Source organism: Rhagoletis pomonella, unplaced genomic scaffold (assembly GCF_013731165.1).
Source record: "Rhagoletis pomonella isolate Grant_MI unplaced genomic scaffold, Rhpom_1.0 Rhpom_scaffold_00003, whole genome shotgun sequence".
In the NCBI taxonomy this organism is placed as follows: domain Eukaryota; kingdom Metazoa; phylum Arthropoda; class Insecta; order Diptera; family Tephritidae; genus Rhagoletis; species Rhagoletis pomonella.
The window spans coordinates 45,266,537-45,281,090 of NW_023458557.1; the positions used below are offsets into that span (position 1 = coordinate 45,266,537).

The 14,554-nt window shown below is 34.7% G+C and overlaps 1 protein-coding gene across 1 annotated transcript in view; it reads left to right on the top strand.

Annotated features, from left to right (window-relative positions):
• The window catches only part of LOC118736251, a 455,149-nt gene that overhangs the window by 148,297 nt on the left and 292,298 nt on the right, over positions 1 to 14,554 (top strand). The gene's annotated exons all lie outside the window — the stretch shown is intronic.

The following is a 14,554-nucleotide window of genomic DNA, read 5'->3' on the forward strand; positions in this document are numbered from 1 at the left end:
GTTGCTAACTCTAAATATAAACAACGACGCACTGGAAAAAGTTAATATGTTCAAATACCTAGGAATAATGATCGACGATAAACTAAAACAAAAAAAAAAATGGATTCTATATTTCCAATTAGAGCTCTAGCAATATGTACGTCGCTGAAAACTGAACTTAACTCCATACATTAGCTTTTGCGTGATGCGCTTACAAACATACAGACAAACATACCAAAATTTTATATTTGGCTTCTGTTGATCTAATAAATTCCCTATTAATTTTTCTTTAACATCTATTATATACAGATATCGGCCTGTTGCAATTTTATTATTCTCAAATACTCTCGTTTGATACCCATATAGCAACACTTAGTTTATATTATAAATTTAACTGAATTAAAGTTTTCAAATAAGTGGCAACCCGCTTCAAGAATATTTTCAAAAGAAAGCTTCCTAATCCTCTTTAGTTTAATATTCGTATTGCAATATTTCATTTATTTTAAAAATTTTAATGAATACAATTTTTCAGTTGGCAAATCCCCAAAAAATATTTTCAGCATTAAAATTTCCTAGCCTCTTTAGTTTGATGCCAATATTGCAATATTTAATTTATGCTATCAATTAAATTAAATTAAAGTTTTCAAATAGGTGGCAACCTTCCACAAAAATATTTTCAGCTGTAAGCCTTTGTAAATTTCTTTCTTTTGACACCCATATTGCTGTACTCACTTTACCGTATTAAATGACCTAAACTGAAATTTTAAACACAGGTGGCAACTCTCTAATTTTTTCTTCTATATTGGAAGATAGATCTCTAGCGATACATCGGTGAAAACTGCATTCAATTCCATGTTTTGGACTGATGCGCGTACAAATATACAGACAGGCAGAGATTCAAAGATTCTAAAAATTGTTTATTTGGCTTCTGTAGCTTTAATAAAAACCCACCATATTAATTTTTCTTTAATATCTATAAGGTACAGACATCGACCTGTTACAATTTTATTATATGTATAGATGTAGATATAGATTTCGTTCATTTTATCAATTTAATACAATAAAAGTTTTCAAACAGGTGGCAGCCCTCCCTAAAAATATTTTCGGCAATACAATTTCCTAAACCCCTTCAGTTTGATACCCATATTGCAATATTCAATTTATCTTATAAATTAAATTAAATGTAAATTTTCAAACAGGTGGCAACTCTAAAAAAATATTTTTGGCTGTAAGCCTTCTTCGACCTCTTTCTTTTGACGCCCATATTGCAATATTCATTTTTTCTTATCAATTTACATAAACTCCAATTTTCAAACAGGTGGCAGCTCTCTAATTTTTTTCTTCCTATATTTTAAGTTAGGCCTCTAACAATACATCGATGAAAACTGCATTAAAATCCATGCATTCGTTTTCGAGTGATGCGCGAACAAACATACAGACAGACAGACAGACAAAAACTCTAAAAATGGTTGATTTGGCTTCTGGTGCTCTAATAAAGACACCCCACATTAATTTTTCTTTAATATCTGTAATGTACAGACATCGACCTGTTACAATTTTAGTATACGTATAGATACTAGAATAATCTAGTACTTTCGTTTTTATCGATAAATTAAAATGACTTCTGTCACGAGTCGTAAGACGAGTTCTATAATTGCGCCAATTGATTCGCCAATTGTACTTTAGTTAGTTCGTGCATAAAGTAGCTCAAAAGCAATTAATCAAGATATCGTCATACGTCCTGGTTTTCATAACTTAAAGTATGTATAATTTAACGATATCATATACCGTAAATTGATTTAATATAAGTTTATATCCATAATAGGAATTTAAGTATACATACCAGAGCTGGGTCGTAATGATTCCTTTAGGAAGTAAATGACTCCCATTTACAAATTACAAGGAATTGTATTTAGGAATCAATTCCTTCAGTCCACAGCAAAGGAATCGATTACTTTCCCAATTCCTTGAACCAATTTGAAATGTAATTGTTTTTTTTTAAATTCCATTACCTTTTTTTAATTCCATTACATTGTAATTGGAATAAATTACGTGCTAGTAATGTAACTTTTTTTTCCAATTCCTTTGAAAGGAATTGAAAATGTAATTGATTTTTTTTTCAATTCCATTAGCTGGAATTGCAAGAGTGCTTTAGTTTTTTCAATTACTCAAAGGAATTGTAAAAGTAATCGAGAAACAGAAAGTTCATTCACGAATGTGCAATGTGGAATTTTTGTTGTGGTCAAAGATTAAAATCGAAATCACACATTGGACTTCTTCTATGTATATCTTCTATATATCTTATATCTATATTAATAAAAATGTTGTGTTCGTATGTCACGGTCGTCAAAACTCAAGTACGGCTGAACCGATTTGAATAATTTTTTTTTGTATTCTTCGGTGCAATACCAGAACCAATGATATCGCAAAAACTTTGAGGGTTGCAACATATTTGAGAAATTTTAAACCCAATTATATTGATAAAATAAATGAATTATTACAATATGAGTATCAATTTAAAGAGGTTTAAGAAAGATGACTGATGGAAATATTTTTGAGGAGGGTTGCCACCTAATTTAAAATTGTAACTCAGTTAAGTTGATTAACCTTTAAGTATGGACACTTTTTTTTTGTAGCACTAGCCTGGACAAATTGACAGCAATTCCTATTAAAATTGATAAACAAAGAATACAAGGGTAATAAATGGGTCCTAAATAAAAAGATTTAGTGTTGAAGTAATTCATTTTTATTGTAAAAATCCAACAAATATTATCAAAATTAACATACATAGCTTTTTCAGTCTTTTTCGATATGAGATCACCAATATTAATCTTTTTTATACTTCGCAAAGTAAAATTAACAAAAATCCACTTTTCTCTTAAAATGAAATAATGAAATAAAAAAATAATAAAAAGCATTTTATAAACCAAAAGAAAAAAAAAATTGACAACTGCTCAATATGACCAAAATTATTGGCATTCCGTACAGAGCGGCTTCGAACATTGCAGACATATTGGCTTATTGCATGCTACACATGTATATGCGGTCTTCCTGTGCAATCGTGGTGGACACAGATGGCATGCTCTTCTCTTGTTCTGTCCGTATTCTTCAGGTTGAACAATCTCTGCCGGCTTATCATCACCCAAAAGACGCTCTATTGTTAACTTCAGTTCTCTTGGCAACGGTTTTGTTAACATGTATCGTCTTTGCATATGAGGGACAGTTAGAGAACGTGCTAACTGTTTCAAGAAAAATCCTCGCTGGACTTGTTGCGTGTGGCATTGATTATACAATATATATGCGTTGATACCACTCAAATCGAGAACTCGAAAGAATATGACCATAGGCCATCTTCTAGTACGTCGGCTGCTTGAATAAATTGAACATTTCTTGTCAACTTCATCTACTCCTCCTTTGGTGGAATTATAATACATTATAATTTCAGGTTTTTTTGAATCAATATCTATGTGGTTATTGTGATGCATAGAAGATAGAAGGACCACAGCTTTATTTTGTTTTGGGACATATGAGCATAATGTATTTCGGCTAGTAAAGTCGAACAAAGTGGATCCAACTTCTCGATGTTTGTGCGGCTGAAACTCACTAGGTATCTCTCGTTTGTTCTTTTTTACTGTTCCTACGTAAGTAAGCTTCCGCTTGGTAAGTTCGTCAACCAATTCTACAGAAGAGAACCAGTTATCTGCAGTGACATTGCGGTTGCTCCCATGGATCGGCTTCATTAAACGTAAGACACATTGAGTAGGAATGAGACACATCTTTTCTTCTGTTATCAATTCAGTACCGTCAGATCCTTTCCCGGCATATATGTAGCCATTGTAGAAGTAAAAGGTCTTAGCGTCACGTAAGGCTCGAATGATCAATCCATATTTGCCAGGCTTTTTTGGCATATAAGAAATGAAATGACTTCGCCCACGAAACTTCACCAGCATTTCATCTACAGTGACACACTCACCCAATCCATAAAGTTTTTGAGAGTTGGAAACAAATTTGTCAAAAATATACACACAGCTGCCACTTTATCACTTTTTTTCTTTCTACACGCTCAGCTGGATTATCAAAGCGTAGGCATAACTGAAGAACAAGAAATCTGGTTTGTGACATACAGCATCGGAATATGTCGCAACCCGTGCCATCTGTTGCAAATAGGTAAGCGTATCTTCATTATTAGACTTCAAGAAAGCCGAGTAGAATAGTAGACCCAAAAAAGCGTTCAGCTCGATTGAATCTAGGTCTTTCAATTCGGGCCTGCTGCCGCGGCTACACTTATTTCTGAACTCCGATATTTTGACATTAGTCCACTTTAAAATTTGTTGCCGCATTTCTTCATCGAACAGCTTATTCCACACACTGTAAGGGTCATTACTATCCTCGACAATCACTCTTACAGAAAATGAACACGACACTATGTTGTGTTGGGGTGTTCTTACCCGACTGGATGGTGGCTTTTTAGCCCACTTGTATCGGTTTTTACCGTAATAATAATTTTTTGCCGTTAGCTCCGAAAGTGGCACATTATCAGAACTGCTGCTCGAGTTTTCATGCTCAATCACTTCGTCCCTCATTTCATACGCGTCGCCCTCTTCATCGCTCTCATGGCGCCGATTCAACTCACCTTCCTCTACATATAGCATGTCTTCTTCCTCATCGCTTGATAAATCCGATTCCAATAATATTTGGTTTATGGTTTCCTCGAAAAGTGGATCGTCCACTCGCAATGTTTTTCTTGGCGGTGGATCATTCTTTTTCTTCGACATTGTTTTCACGCCAGATGAACTTGGTACACTGTCTTCTTCCATTATAAATGAAATAATCTAAAACAAATTTAAATTCTATGCAAATGTTACTCGTATGACAAACGTGGGCATGGGGTCTCATAGACTCCGTCAGAACTTTGAATCGACAAAACTTACCTTATATACACCGAACGACGAAACTTCCTTCAGCGACGGTCGTTTGACAACTAAATTTGTAGCTAGCAAGATGCTCGGCAGCGTGCTGGGAGCGAATAGGGCAATTCTCAGAAATTTAAAAGCACGAAACGTCTGTGAGACCCCTTGCCCACAGTTAAAGGTTAAATAAACGAAATGTTGCAATGTGGGTATCAAATTAAAGAGTTTTAAGAAGGCTTACAGCCGAAAATATGTATGAGTAGGGTTGCCACCTGTTTCAAAGTTTAACTAAATTACACTGATAAAATAAATGAAATATTACAATATTGGTATCAAATTAAAGAGGGTTAAGAAAGATAACTGCTGGAAATATTTTTGAGTGTTGCCACCTATTTGAAAATTTTAACTTAGTCAAATTGATAAAATAAATGAAATATTGCCATGTGGGTGTCAAACTAAAGAGTTTTAAGGAGGCTTACAGTCGAAAATATTTTAAAGGAGGGTGGCCACCTGTTAAAAAATTTAGCGCAATTTAATTGATAAACTAAGTGATATATTACAATATAGATATTAAATTAAAGAGGTTTAAGAAAGATAACTGCTGGAAGTATTTTTGAGGAGGGTTGCCGCCTATTTTAAAAGTTTTAACTCAGTTAAATTGATAAAGTAAATGAAATATTGCAATGTGGGTATAAAACTAAAGAGTTTAAGAAGGCTCACAGGCGAAAGTATTTTAAAGGAGGATTGCCACCTGTTAAAAAATTTAGCGCAATTTAATTGATAAACTAAATGATATATAACAATGTAGATACTAAATCAAAGAGGTTTAAAAAAGATAACTGCTGGAAATATTTTTGAGGAGGGTTGCCACCTATTTGAAAATTTTAACTCAGTCAGATTAATAAAATAATTGAAATATTGCAATGTGGGTATTAAACTTTAGAGTTTTAAGAAAGCTTACAGCCGAAAATATTTTTGAGGAGGGTTGTTACCTGTTTGAAAATTCAACTAAATTTAATTGATAAAATAATGGCTTATTACAATATAGGGATCAAATTAAAGAGGTTTAAAAAACATGACTGCTGGAAATATTTTTGAGGGGGTTTGCAACCTATTTTAAAGTTGTAACTCAGTTAAATCGATTAAATAAAAGAAATTTTGCAATGTGGGTGTCAAACTAAATAGTTTTAAGAAGACTTACAGTCGAAAATATGTTGGAGGAAGCTTGCCACCTGTTTGAAAATTTAACTCAATTAAATTGATAAAATAAATGAAATGTTACAATATGGTTACGAAACGAAAGGTATTTGAGAAATCTTGATTTGCTAATATTAAAAATAGGATTATGCAATATGTAAAATAAACTGAAAAAATTGAAATTAAATGAAGTATTTATTATAACTGGTTCGAAACGAAAAGTGATTGGGAAAGCTTTACTAGAGATTTTTTTTTATGTTTCCACTTATCCAAATCCGGACAGTTTAAAAAAGAGAGAATTTACGATATCTTATCAAACGAAGTGATAAGTTGGTATAAAAATTACGCAATGGACAAAAAGTTAATAAAAAGTTACGGATAAAAATGAAGAAATGATAAAAAGCGTAACGAAAATATAAAAATATCCCATGAAATGAAATAATGAAAACTTAAAATTGTTGCCACCATTCCTTTACATTATAAAACGGTTAAATTTGAATCATAAAAAATTTCGTTCGGTCGCCATAGCGCCATAGGTCAAAACATAGTGGAGCGGCGAGCGAAGCGAAGAGTTGTCATCGAGCAAAGCTTCAATTAAAAAAGTGTATGTAGTTTTTGCTCTTCACTGTGCGCTCTCCCAATGAAACATATGCGTTTAAAATGGACGCTTTGCTCGATGCTCTTTGCTCGCCGCTCCACTATGTTTTTGGCCTAAGTATATTGCGAGTAAAGAAATTTTGAATAACAGCAGATAATATTATTATGATTATGATTACTATTACTAATGTGAACTCCTGTTATATGCCCAGACAAACATTCCCAAATTAAAGCGAATTCAGAAGGGAATTTACGATCGCTTGATGCAAGTGTTAAGATAATAAAAGCTGCAGAACTGAACCAATCAGGAACAATTTTTTACAAGGGCGTGTAGTTTCTGGCGTCTGCCGATGACATCGACATCATCGGTAACAAAAATCGCGAAGTCTCTTCTGCCTTTTCCAAGATGGATAAGGAAGCAAAGCGAATGCGCCTGGTGGTAAACGAGGACAAGACGAAGTATCTCCTGTCATAAAAAAACAGTCAGCGAATTCGCGTATTGGAACCCACGTCACTGTTGACAGTTATAATTTCGGGAAAGTGGAGAATTTCGTTTACTAGAGAACCAGCATTATCACCGATAAAAATATCAGCATGGAAAACCCACGCAGAATCACTCTTGCCAACAAGTGCTATTTTGGACTGAGAGGGCAATTCGGGAGTAAAGTCCTTTCTCGACGTACAAAAACCGCACTCTGTAAGTCACTCATCATGCCCGAGCTGTTATATAGCGCAAAAGCTTAGACAATGACAACATTCGATGAGGCGGCTCTTGGAGTATTCGAGAGAAGGATCTTACGGAAGATTTACAGGCCTCTGCGCGTTGGCGACGGGAGTACCGCAGACGATGGAACGATGAGTTGTATGAGCCTTACAACGAAATAGACATAGTGTAGTGAATGAAAATACGGCGGCTCCGCTGACTTGGCCACGTTGTTCGAATGGGAAGCGACGTTCCAGTTCTGAAAGTATTAAACCCGCAATCCGCTGGTGGTAGCAGAGGAAGAGGGAGAGACCAAGTGCTGAAGAACTTGGCTTCACGTGGCATTTCCCATTGTCGTCAGTTGGCACAGAGAGAAACGACTGGCGTTCTCTGTCGATCTCGGCCAAAATGGCTTAGGCGTTTACAGCGTTAAATAAGAGGAAGAATATGCAAATGATAATTGACGGAGTTGGGGGACCTTCTTCTTGATGCCCCAGGAGGAACTAGGAAAACATTCCTTATCAGATTGATTATTTATGGCAACAGTTCGTTCAAACAATTACATAACCAGGTGGAGACATTGCTAATTCAGCTCTTAAGCTGCCATTGAACATATAAATCATCGAAACTCCTACTTGCAATATTTCCAGAACATCCGGTACGGAAAAAGTAGTACAAAAATTTTAACTAATTATTTGAGATCAGTGCACGATGGCACATAAAAAATTGCTTGAGGTCCCTGATCCTTTGTCGCAGGATTTGCATGGAAACGTTCAACCATTCGGGAATGTATTGATATTGCCCTCAGGAAATTTTACGCAACCATTGTCTGTAATTTCTTGATTAACACTAGATAAATGATTGCCTGAAATAGTCAACATTGTGGCAAGACGAACATACATATATACACTGCAGCCGAGGTATTTTCGCGACAAGTTTTGGACATTGGGAACGGAGAGCTGCCAGCCAACGAGAGATTAAGACGAATTTTATTGCCTGATAATTTTTGTAACTAAGGAACATCGAAAGGAGAACTGATCGAAAGAATGTTTCTTAATTAAGAAAATTAATTATAGGCTCAGTGAACGAGCTATTCTTGCTGCGAAGAATAAGGATGTCTATCAACTAAATAAGAGTGGTATTGACAACAGTCGTTGCTTGAGCTGGTCTGCTCTTTTACCAGACTGCCAGGCCACTTGCTCACTTTGGTGAATACCACTAATGATATTCAATCCAGCATTCAAAGTGAGGAAATAACTGTTTAGCTGAGGAGTAGGTATTACCTTTGCGAGTGTTTATGTATCGAGCTCAATGAGCCCGTATGGTTTATAGGTGTGAAGTCAGCCACGCACTTCATATGCCTGATATGCGAGAGAGAAAGGGAGAGAGAGAGAGATATGCGGGCAGGCTGATGAAGCGGTAGCGCAAGATGTGACCCTTTCACCATGCATTCATTGGGGGACTCTATTGGAGGAGTCATGCACTAGCTGCCTTAGGCTGCTGGGCAATGAGCTGGGATTTATCCAGGGATGCATTCGTGCAGAGCCTCAGTGTGGTTTGTAAGAAGTAGCTTAATACCGTGCCAAAAATTACTCCGGGAGTGGAGTGTGGGTGATGCTTAAATCACCGTGTGATAGCCAAGCTGGGTTAGCGTTGACCATAGCTGAAAATGCCAGCGACTTATCACTTCACTAAGTTCAGCGAAGAGATATTTGAGAATTGCATACCCAATGTAAAACGAGCGAATTACCTTTAAAAACAAGTGCGTCTGTGTGTTCGCTGTTCTTTGTTTAAGCGGGAAATGCACAAGTCGCTTAAACAATAACATATACGTCCATAAACAGCGTTGTGGAAGAAGATGAATCAGTTAATTATCCAACGGAATTTTTGAACTCGATTGATGTTCCAGGGATGACCCCACATACCGAATTGAACATAGGTGTGCCAATTATCACGTTGCGGAATATTAATCAGCCAAAACTCCGCAACGGTACGCGACTCGCAGTTAAGAAATTGATAAACAACGTAGTGTAAGGCCCTTATTATGAGCTGCATTCGATTTTCGATCTTCGCTGGCTATCGAAGAACGAAGATCGAAAGTGAAATTCGTATTATGAGCTATGCAAGCGTGTCGAAATTTTCGTTGAGTATCGAATTTTCTGTCGAACAGAATTTTGCTTTCGATGGTGTAGCGAAGTGTTAGAAAATTGTGAAAAATGTATGATTTTGTATATGTTTTCTTACATTTTGGCGGCTAGACACTAATTTTAAACAATTTTTATTAATTTCATGCAGTTCTAACATCGTGAATACTAAACACAAGCTCGAAAGGCTGGTTTTACTTGTGAAAGAAAATCCCAATACTCTGTTGGCACGATCTCTGAGAACAAAATCGTAGCGCTGTTGATAGTTTTAAAATATTTTAAATAGATTTGGCTCACAAACGCCTCTTTAGATGGTCGGAACTTTTTAATGAATCTGTAGACAAATTTCTTAAATATATTTTATATCAAAATATATTCGAAAGACTAATAAACTCTCTTAAACATTTGCTACTCCTGGCCAGTTTACTAAGCTCTCATCCTCTGACGAATCGTTGAACCAGAACTCGTTGTACTCATTTTACCACGTTTTTATAAACTCGCTTTCTTTTTTATTTCATTTTAATTAGAACAAATTTACATAAATATGTATAAGCACACTATTTAGTTTGCTCGATTTGTAAACAAAGCTTCTCAGCGGTGAAAAATATACTATTGTGAACAACCTAAACGAGCGAAATTCACAATAGCGCTATTCTTCATCGAATGAGCGCCATAATACCAAATGAAAATTCGTTCGCTCAGCACTTTCGACCACAGTCGAAAATCGAATGCAACTCATAATAGGGGCCTAAGTAAACATTTTTATGTGGCCTTTCAAAGGTGAAGAATTCCCATGATTCCGACCGATACACCATTTCGATTTAAAAGATTGCAATTTCCAATTCAATTCCCATTCGGAATCACAATCAATAATGCGCAAGGTTATCCTTAGGAAAAGTTAAGTTTAAGCTGGGATCACACGATTTGTACATTTGGCTAAAATTTAGTCAAATTTATATACAAATCATGTGAACGCTAAATTACATTTGTCATTTATCAGAAAAGTCAAATATTTGCCTTCTTGTGGCAAATGAAAAACAACCCTGGTGGCCAAATCGTGTGAACGCAATGCTGCTACATAAGCCAAATAAAAATTACGCAAATGACCAAATATCTGATTTGCCACTTGATGACAAATGCCAGTGACAAATATACAAATATTTTTGAGCGGTATTGCCGTTTCGTGCTTGTGAACCTTTGTGTTTTCCAATTTTGGTAAAATTTCAATATTTAATATAATATTCGTATCCGAAAACAGCCGAAAAATATCACGTTATTTGAAAACAATAATTTTAAAATATTTGCTCAAACTGAACATTTGAAAACATGTACATATATGTTTTCGACAGTAGCTGAGTGTGCAGAGAAGCGTGCGACTATTTGTAAGCTTTCATGAGGTCCCAGGTTCTTATGCCGGTAGACGAACATATTAAAAAGTATTTATAAAAGTATAATTAATTTCTGAGTATAATTAACTATGAAAAAGCATATGTGAAGTTCAGAATGAAAAATTTCAGAAAACCAACCGGAAAAGTATTCGTTTCACAACCCTTCGTGACACCTTTCACCTTTCTTTCAGTTTTCGGATCTCTTTCCGCAGTTTTTGCTGGCTATACACATATACATACATGCATATCGTCGTATATAGTACAAAACCGCGTATCGTCAATCGCGTAACTGACATTTTCTGCCAAAAATTGGATATGCTTACAGAAGCTGTTGGCTCAATCCTTATCCATTCGTCCTGAAATATACTATCCAGAAATGCGATTGCTTTATAAAAAAGAGTGCCATTTTGAAAATTTTTACTATCTAGATAATAATTTATGCAACCTCACATAGGCGGCTTTGCATTTTGTTGATACGCGGTTTTGTACTTTAAACGACGATATACAGATTATTAAAGACGATCTAAATCACACTCTGTGACAAAAAAAATGTATATAGTTTTTTCGAGGTTCACTTTTGTTGTAGGTCTATTCAAGCAGTAAGATCTGCATACTCAGAACTTTAAATATACCCTCAAAATCTGGGCTTAAGGTCAAAACCCGCGTTCTTCAAAGGGTGACGCACAGGTATACTTGCTCGTAACTTTCTTTCTTTTCATTTCTGTTTACCCGATGAAAAATACGTATATATGTATGTGATTCAAGATAAGACATTTCGCTGCTTACAACAGTGCTTAAATTGATAATTTATCTTAAGAAATGGCAAAGGAATCAGTGATCGGACTAAAAAAAAAATTTGTGTGGTAGAATCTAAAAAAAAATGTGGTAGATTTCAAAAAAATTTGGTAGATCTCAGGTTTTGGATCAAACTTTGTACAAAAATTAAAAAAATCTGCAAGGTTTCACCTAAATTGCAAACATTTTAATTAGAATCTAAAGCAAAATTAATTTTAGTATAATAAAGTGCAAGATGAAGTTGATAAAAATTGCGTTGAGTTTTGGCAATTTTTTTCCTTGACAGTTTCGAACATATTTTGAAAGATTTCTGCAGCCTTGCGGAGTGCTGCCAGCTTTTCTTTTTATCACATCACGATGTAGCGAACAAATGTGGCTCGTTCCAGAAATGCTACTTGGGATTTGCCGATTTTGACAATTCTCAAGTAAAAGTAAACAACGCTTTAGAAATTTGAGATGCACTGAAATTTGCTTATCCTTTCACAAAAATCGCTGGTTTTTTCATTATCGCTATTAATTCTTTTTATAAATCATATATTTTGCAATTTAACACAATAAAACCACGTTTGATGTCGAAAAATTGAATATTGAGAAAATTAAATATTTTACAGTTCATTTTATCCTCCCATTCTGCCTGTTGTTAGTGTTTATTTTTTTTTTGCTCTTAAAATTAAGAAAATTATTTTGAGCAAACATAAAACTACTCAAAAACGCGAATATGTGGTAGATATCAGACCTTGTGTGGTAGATGTGCTCAAAAAAGTGGCAGATCTACAACAATGTGGTAGAAGTCCGATCACTGAAAGGAATCTTACAGAGTATATGCAAAATTTTAATTTTTAACATTTTATCATTTTAAATTACGACTTGTCCGACTATTTTTTTACTAGTATACATACATAGGGTGCCCATTCTCAAGACAAATTTACCATTTATAAATGGTTGTAAACCACGAAATGTTTTCTCTTAAATGGCATTTGTAAGTATTTTTCATCGGGCAAACAGAAATAAAGTTACGAGCAAGTATATGCTTCAACCTATGAAAAACGAGGTTTTTACCTTCAGCCCAGATTTTGAGGGTGTATTCAAAATTCTGAGTACCTGTGCGTATATAATAGCTCTGATCCAGTACTCCATGAACTTACAGGATTTTACACGAACTTGCAGGAAGTTGCAGAAAAAATGTTCCCGTACTCCAAAATCCTCTAAATGAGAGCGAACTTTGGAGAGTTGTGTAGAGAATGAAGTTGCAAGATTTTACCCGAACTTTTTCTTCTGGTAAAATCATGAAAAGTGTCAAGCAATCACTGGTTGACGTTTTTACAGGAAAAATGTTTTTTTTGTTCCCGCACTTTTTGTTGTTACTCACTTTTTACTCTCATTTCAGAGAGTAATTTTGCTGTTTGACAGTTTTACAGGATTTTTCACGAAAAGTATTAGATCAGAGCTATTATTTCTGTTTATTTCACTTCAAATCTCACGAAATCATAAATGCAAAAGTATGGTTGACACCGGATCAGCTGTTTAAGTATTTATGACCAAATGGTTAAATCGTGTGAATGAATGTGGACAATATTTGTCACTTTACTGCTGTGCGCAAATGTGTGCCAAATCATTTGGATCGTCTGATCGCAAAACAAATCATTTGTACATCGCTATCCAAATGCGCAAATGTGGACAAATCTAAGTTTGGCATTTTGTGTACAAATGTACAAACCGTGTGATCCCAGCTTTAGATGTTGCGTGTACCCGTGTCGGCAAACCAGATATCCTTGATATCAATGCAGAGAATGGAAACACGACAAATATTGTGTGCACACAAGTACTTATTACAAAATCAAACTCAAATGAAACGTAGATATGCTTTGTTTCGTTAATAATTTATCATCCAATATAACAGGAAACACGCAACAGCAAAGCGTGGCAGGGTACAGCTAGTCTATATTAATTAAAATGTTGTGTTCGTATGTCACGGTCGTCAAAACTCGAGAACGGCTGAACCGATTTGAACAATATTTTTTTGTATTGTTCGGTATAATACCAGAACCAATGATATCGCAAAAAATTGGAGGGTTGCCACCTATTTGAAAATTTTTAAACCCAATTATATTGATAAAATAAATGAATTATTACAATATGAGTATCAATTTAAAGAGGTTTAAGAAAGATGACTGATGGAAATATTTTTGAGGAGGGTTGCCACCTAATTTAAAATTTTAACTCAGTTAAAATGATTAAGTAAATGAAATATTGCAATGTGCGTATCAAATTAAAGAGTTTTAAGAAGGCTTATAGCCGAAAATATGTGTGATTAGGGTTTCCACCTAGTAGAAAATTTAACTCATTTTAAAGATAAAATAAATTACCTATTACAATATAGGTATCAAATTGAAGAGGTTTAAGAAAGATGACTGTTTTGAGGAGGGTTGCCACCTATTTATAAATTTTAACTCAGTTAAATTGATAAAATAAATGAAATATTTTAATGTGGATATCAAACTTTAGATTTTTAAGAATTCTTACAGACGAAAATATGTTTGAGAAGGGTTGCCACCTGTTTGAAAATTCAACTCAAATATAAACGACTTAGTACAATATAAGTATCAAATTAGAGAGGTTGAAGAAAGTGATTGTTGGAAATATTTTTGAGGAGGGTCGCCACCTATTTAAAAATTTTAACTCATTCAAATTGATAAAACAAATGAAATATTGCATTGTGGGTATCAAGTTAAATAGGTTTAATTAAGATAACTGTTGGAAATATTTTTTAGGAGGGTTACCGCCTATATGAAATTTTTAACTCAGTTAAATTGATAAAATAAATGAAATATTGCAATGTGG